This window comes from Sarcophilus harrisii, chromosome 4 (genome assembly GCF_902635505.1).
Source record: "Sarcophilus harrisii chromosome 4, mSarHar1.11, whole genome shotgun sequence".
NCBI lineage: Eukaryota > Metazoa > Chordata > Mammalia > Dasyuromorphia > Dasyuridae > Sarcophilus > Sarcophilus harrisii.
Window position 1 is genome coordinate 35,133,491 of NC_045429.1, and position 7,739 is coordinate 35,141,229.

The 7,739-nt window shown below is 33.8% G+C and overlaps 1 protein-coding gene across 2 annotated transcripts in view; it reads right to left on the reverse strand.

Moving 5' to 3' along the window:
• Nucleotides 1-7,491, reverse strand: part of LRRC8B (leucine rich repeat containing 8 VRAC subunit B) — a 110,294-nt gene extending 102,803 nt beyond the window's left edge. For both annotated transcript variants that reach the window (XM_003767221.4, XM_031969359.1), the window contains exon 1: nucleotides 7,398-7,491. The gene's annotated coding sequence lies outside the window, so the exon portion shown is untranslated. The remainder of the gene's footprint in view (nucleotides 1-7,397) is intronic.
• Between the last annotated feature and the right edge of the window lie 248 nt (nucleotides 7,492-7,739).

The window sequence follows — 7,739 nt, forward strand, 5'->3', positions numbered from 1 at the left end:
ACTATAGCCAAAGTATAGATAGAGTTTAAAGACATGGGTTGTCTTGAGATTCTTATTGCTGCCTCCTCTACTTCTTCCTGGACAATAAAAATTCATTCTTTAACACTTCCTCTTTTCTTTGATGTCCATAAAACATCCAACACTGGGACTATCTTCCTTTCAGGAATACTTGTATGTCTCTCAGCTTCAAAGTTAAATATTCAATATCATAGTCTCACTTTATAGATGCCATAATAATGGACTTGAGTTTTTGCAGGAAGCTAGAAATTTCCCTGAAAAAAAATCAAGTTCTTGCTGCTTTTCGTCTCTTCTCAAAAAAAAAAAAAATCTAATTGATCAGGGTTGAGCTTAATAAATATCCTCTTATCTTGGGTGAAAAGATCCCAGGATAAGAAAATGATGGCATTTCAATCAACCAATCAGTTTGTCCGAGTATGTATTCAGTGCGGCCCAGGTACTGCTAATGACTAGGGATTCATAGAAAGACAAAATTAGTCTCTGCTTTCAAGAAGTACATTCTAATGGGGAAGACAACTTTTAAAAACTATTGAAAATATGTCTTTACCCCCCCCCAAAAGATTACATTCTATTGGGGGCAACAATGTATATATGTGTGAGTATAAATAAAATAAATACAGTGTAATTGTGTGGAGAAAGGAGAATCATAAGTAGATAGAGAAAGGATCAGAAAAGGCCTCATATAGGAAATATCATTTAGCCTGAGCTTTCAAGGAAACTAGGGAATTGAAAAGACAATGGTGAAAAGAAAGTGTTTACAGGCAGCCGAGTGTCTCGGTGGTTGGAGCACCAGGCCTGGAAATGGGAAACCCCCAGTCTAGATCCATCTTCACACATTTACTTTCTGTGTGCCTCTGAGCAATTCACTTTATCTCTGTCTGCCTCAGTTTCCTCATGTGTAAAATGGGGATAATATTAACACCTACTTCCCAAGGTTATTGTGAAAATCAAGTGAGAAAATAATTGTAAAATCTTGTACCTGGCACATAATAAATGCTATATAAATATTAAGTATTCTTGTTACCTACCTCCAAGGATAGTTGGGAAAATAAAATGAGGTAATATTTGTAAAGCACTTTGCCAACCTTTAAGTATTATATAAATGTCAGCTGTTATTATGATTGTTTGATATGTTAAGTGATTTGCCCTAATTCATATAGCTAGTTTCACCTACTACTCCACCTTGAAAACATTGTCTCAGAAATAACCCCTAACCTGCCTGGCCTCCCTGTCTAGTACCCTTTCTGGAATTTCTACCTTTCTCACTGCAGACTGGTCTATCCTAGTCATTGTGACTTCCTTTACAGAAAAGACCTAAACCTCATTTATTTCCCTGGGTACTTTATATATAGTAGAATTTGACATTTTTAAATTACTTTATTAATATCATTATTATGATTGGGTCTCCCTATCTTGCCCAGAATGAAAGCACAGGTCTGCTCAAAGTTTCAGCGCCATTTTGATCAGCATAAGATCTTTGACCTTTTCTGTTTTCAATGTGAATTTTCTAGGAGACCTAAAGCCCCTTCTTAGGCAATCTAGTGGCCCCCAAACTATGGGAGCTCAATATTTGATGGCAGATTTAGTTCAGACACCTATGTTATTGGCTACAAGAGTAGAAATTGAGGTTAAGAGATCCACCAACCTCAGCTTCCCCAGGAACAAAGATTACACTCTGACCAGTTTAAAAAAAAAATTATGAATTTGTCAGATACCAACAGACACGATCATTTCCAAATACAAAGGAGAACAGAATACAAGAATTCCATCTGAAAAACATGAATACCAAATAAATACTGCTTGAATTTAAAAATATATACTAAATTAACATGGCAATTTCAATGCTACCCTCCTTGTCTGTGGCTCTTTGTGGACTCCTCTTGCTCTTTTAAATATATTTTAATATAATGCATATTTAATAAATATTTGCCATTGTCTGATATTAAGTCTGTTCCTCATTCAGTCCCCCTTTCCCCCACAAATCATTTGTCACTATGGCATGCTAGAAAAGATCATAGACCTTTGAGTCACAAGATCTGAATTTAAGTTCTAACTCTCACTTATAAGATGTAAGGTCTTGAGCAATTTGTTTAATCCTGCCTTGCCTCAACTGATTTGCAAAATGGAGATAATGTTGATATTACCCATGTTGTGACTCCCAAATTCCCATCCAATGTGAAACAAAAAGATACTGAGGCACTCCAAGCATTTTCAATTTATTTTGAGGAGTCCAGAAGTGACTCATCAATTGGGTCCAAGATCTCCCTCACAATCAGGGATCCCTTCTTTTGGATGGTAACTACTTTTATATGCGTGGGAGAGTGCTAAAAATAAAAAGAAGTGATGCAATTTTATGTTTAGTTAACAACAGAAGTAGGGGAAACTCTATGATTGGTTGAGGAACATGTCCATCAATCATAATCTCTTTGTCAGTTGGGTTTTGAACCATTAACTTCAGGCTTCCACCTGCCACCTTGGTGGGGGTTTTCTTAGGAAATCAAACATTTGGTGTTTTGGTTAGTGGTATCCTAGGAAATAAGGAAGTGGTGGGTGAAAGGAAAGGTCACAATGGAGCAGTGACAGTGATTCATAGGGCTGAGGGGTGATGCTGCTGCTATAACAAGCTTCAGGGGTAAGTATAATGTATCTGTATTTAACAGTCAAATTATTTCAACCTATAATCTATAATGATAATATTAATACATAATATCCTTATAGCTAATATATGGCAAGTTATTTGGTTTTAACATATATGACTCTTCTCCTAATAGCATTAACATAATTATTAACTTAAACTTTATCCTATCTTGTTTAATTCACTACACAATCACTGATACCCATCAAATCACAATAAACTGAGCAAATGCTGTTTAATTTGCGTATATAAAAATTATTATCACAATATTATAGGGTTATTTTAAGGATCAAATGTAATGATGCGTATACAATTATTTTTTAACCTTAAAACATTATTGTATTTTTATTGTGGCTATAATCCTTTCTGGAAAAAGGTACCCAGCAGCAGTTCTAAGAAATTCCTTTAGAAGAGGCAGCTGAGAGCTGAGAGAAGCATATGGATAAATTCCTTTAACAATTCTTTTTTTTTTTTTAACTGTCATTATGAATGCAGTAGAGACATAAATCCTGATCATAAACAATAAAGATTGAAAACAGCCTTTAATTGATTAGAAAGAGGGGAGTTTTTCATGTTTTTTTGTTTTTGTTTTTGTTTTTCTTTTGCAAAGTCATCTTTTAGCTATGGGAAAGGAAAATATCTTGGGCTCACAATATTCTAGAATGTGGCAAACCAGATTAAAATGTAGCTGGAAGCTATATAACAAAATAAATAAGAATACAAGAGAATATAGATAATGTTAATATATAATTTTCTAAGTCATTATGTGGCCCTTAAGGATGCTTATATATGACTTAGTTCTTCCCTTTCCTTCCACTGAATTTGACTTTGACACCACTGGAGCATTTGAACTGAATTTGAGTCTGAGAGACCTGATAGCTATGGGACTAGTCATGTGACTGTGAGCGAACGCCTTTCAGGGCCAAAGCTTCCTCATCTGTAATAGGAAAAAAGTGGATCAAGTGATCTCAAAGTCCTCTCTGTCTCTAATATTCTGTGATTTGCTCATTGCACTTGAGGGAAACTACTGATAGCTGGAGTATATTAATGGCTGCTTGCTAATTAGTAATTATTAAGTGCAATTAAATCATAAGATTGAGTGGCCTTTGATATCTGAGTGTTATTAAAATTGTACATTAATATCTTCTTAGGACATATTGAAAAGAAGAATACAGGTGTGACTTCCTTGAAAGGGTTCTTCTCCCTCTTATTGTATTGGGGGTCACAACCCCAGGGGAAGTAAGCAGCTAGATGGCTCAGTGGCTAGAACGTTGGACCCAGAATTGGGAATACCCATATTCAAATCTAGCCTTAAACATCTACTAGTTATGTGATCCTGGACAAATCTCTTATTCTGTCTGCCTTAGTTTCTTCATCTGTTAAAAAGATATAATAGTATCTATCTCCCTTAGAATTGTTATGAAGGTCAAATGAGAAAATACTTATAAAATGCTTTATAAACCATAAGGTTCTATATAATCCTATCATCTTTATCATCATCAGTATCATCATCTTTTCTGCATAGTCTATTTAGGCACACCGAATCATGAGATTTTAGAATTGGAAATGAACACAGTGACTATTCCAATCTCTACTTTAAAAGATTCCTCTCTACAACACAACATAAAAATGGTCATCCTACCTGCAACCCCAGATAGCCCATCCACGTCAGGATAGCTCTAATTATTACCAAGTTTTATCCTAACGACTTAAATAGCTCTCTTTTTAGCTTTTCCAAATTGCTTCTAATTCTACTGTCTGGAGCCAAGTATAATAAGTCTAATCTCTTTCACATGATAGCCCTTCTGACTAAGCTTGACACCAAAGAAACGAGAAAAGCACCTTCTTTGCAGAGAAGAGCAACTATAAATGGGGAGTGCTATACATACTGCCTGACTTTTCTGAGGATTTAATGACTTTTGCTGAACATATTTTCCTCTTTCCTTATATTTTGCTATAAGGAATGCATCTTGAAGTATGGAAGTAGGAAGTGATATATTTGAAAATGAAAATGATGTAAAAGGAAAAGATATCAATTACTATACTACCACTATTACTGCTGTTGCTGCTACAACTTCTACTACTACTACTTTGGAATCCCAAAGGTCACTCCGAGATCATTCATTCCTGGTTTCCACAATTATGACTAATGAGAATAAATTGCTGAGGGAGAGAGGGGAAGGGAGAAGTAACTAGTATATATGCTTCATTTCAAGGCTATTGGTTGTCTTTCATCTTTTATCTCCAGATGCTTTCCAGAGTCTAATTTTTAGTTAGATTTTTTTTTTTGCTAAGTTCTTTTAAAGTTCATATTTATTCAATTTCTTTGTGAAATTTTATCAGGCAATATACTAACATAAGGTTTGTAAAAGAGCTCATACTCTAAACTTGAATTTCTGTTGGCTAACATATATCTACTTATCAAAGCAGATAACTGCTTATAAGTTGAGATGGCTTCTGGGTTCTTTCAATATACTCAATATACTTTCAATATACAATAGAAGAAGGCCTCACAGAACTGGTAGCCATTTGTTATTTTTGCTGTTTTGTCAGTTACCGTACATATTTTCTTCCCCCAAATTTCCCCCAAAAGAATATAAAAAACTAGAAGGTTCTTAATTATCATCTCCTTCATTAATAACATGAGCTCCTAGAAGGCCAGAGACTGTCTTTTGCCTCTTTTTTGTATCCCCAGTGCTTAAAACAATGCCTAGTATATAGAAAATGCTTAATAAAGGTTTAATAAAACTTAGTTGCCTTTTATTTAATAACAGTTACTTAATAAATTCACAATCAATCAACAAGTAAACTCATTATCAACTCTCCTTCTCCATTTTTACTTTCTTAGCTTTATTTTTTATAAAATAAATATATTTATAAATAATAATATATATTATTATATATAATATATAATAATATATATTAATATTATATAATATTATTATAATATTATATTATATAATATTATATTTTATATTATATAATAATATATAATATAATATTATATAATATTAATTAATATGTATTATATATTATATTATATTATATATTATTATATATAATATATAATAATAATATAAATATATTTATAAATAATAAATATTAAAAAATAATATTTATAAATAAATATTAAATAAAATAAATAATAGCCTTTAAATCATCAAGGCTACAAAAGAGAAACAGATGGGATGTGTAGGGTCTAGTTGTGATGGGATAGATTCAGCTTTCTATATATCTGGAGGTAGCTCTCCACTAAAAGCAGAGGAACTGAATAATTCTTGACTTAACTTGGTGATATATTTACATTTGCAAAGGCAGAGAAAATGATAAAGGGAAGCTGCCATTCTAGATTAGAAATGATGGGAGTCATAGGAGGTAGTCAGCATACCATCTTAGATTTCATGATAAATAAAAAAAGGTATATTGAGTATAGTCTGTCATATTCTAGGTTTTAATTAGTCTTGATGTGCCTCAATTTAGTCATCTGTAAATTGGAGATAATAATACTATACTACTTATCTCATATAGTTATTATGGGATTCAAAAATGATGTATATGAAACTATTACAACTGTTAAGCATTATATAATTATAAGATATTCTTACTGTAATTATTCTGCATAGGAAAAAAACCTCAAGATTTTAAGAGAGTAGTTTCCAGAGGTTAAGATATAGGATATTTAGGATAGCATGTCCCAAGACTATAGAAGTAAAATATATTCAGGAAGGATAGATGACTCTCAGGAATGAAATTCCACATGTGGACCTATAGCTGATCCCCAGGAACAAGAAAAGGGGGAGGTATTAAAAGAAATCAGTGTGGCTGCCTATAAATTAACTAGCTCAGATTTTGAGAATGAAAAGGAAATTCTTTTATACAAAAGAATGACATGTTCCTGTAGGAACAATGTGAGGAGGACTAAAGCTTGGAATGAGAAAGGCAAATAAATATTAATGCAGGCAAAAATTATTTTAAACAAAAGTTATTCTGGTGATGAAAAAAAGAACAAGAAAGGTCTACGAATTGTTAGTTGGAGTAGATGGGATAATGGTAATGGACCAAAGAGGAAAAAAAACAATACAGAGCACAATTTAATTACTACATTTTCTCCACAGAGGTGGAAAGATCCTTGGTGATTCTCTAGTTTAAGTCATTCCTGAAAAAGAATTCCTTGTACATAATATCCTCAACAAGTGGCACTCTTGACTCTTCTTGAAGACCCCAAATGAGAGGGAACCTGCTACTTTTAGATACCATCCATTCTTTTTTGGGGCAGTCCTACTTGTTAGGAATTATTCCTAATACCTGTCCTTCAATCCTGCATTCAAACTCTCAATCTCTTCAGTTCATATGTATTAGTGAGGGGTGAAAAAATGACACTAGGGCAGTCTAATCTACAGCAGTATGTTTCCTGACCATTTCATATGCATAAGGGTATTTCTGAGAGTCAGTGAGCTATCATGTCTTGTTAACATAAATTGACTTTTACATGAGATATTCCCTGAGAAGATGTGGTAAGAAGATAAATACAAAACATTTTCTCCCCAAGAGATCATACTCTTGTTTAGACCATCTTGATCCCTGGGGAGAGTGGGCTCTCACTTAAAACAATTTCTAAATATCATTAACCCCCAAAAGTTCATTCCATACTTATCAGAGTTGATGGTTAAATCCCTGTAACTCACCTTTGGCAGCCTGGGATCTATTTTGGAACAAAGGGGTGACTCAAAACTTTGTTACTTACCATCTGGCTTCTGGGAAATTCTAGCCTGGATTTTGGCTCCTAGATTTCTGGGTTTTGATAGTCCAAGTTTTTGGAACTTACAGGATCATAGCCATTTCCAACACTTCTTTACTAAAAGCAAGAAACAAGTATGAAGAAGTAAAGAATAGATTAATATTCATGAGCCTTATGTGGGCCCCAGAGAGGGAGGCCTCTGCCTCTCCCTCTCCAAAGGCTCACAGCAGTCAAGCAGGAAAGGAAAATGGCTCACTTTTGTCAGTTTGTACCTTCTGAATCGGTTCCCATTACAGCTCAGAAGCCAATCAGAAGTCTCTTTCGTCATCACACGGTTAGTAGAGTGGA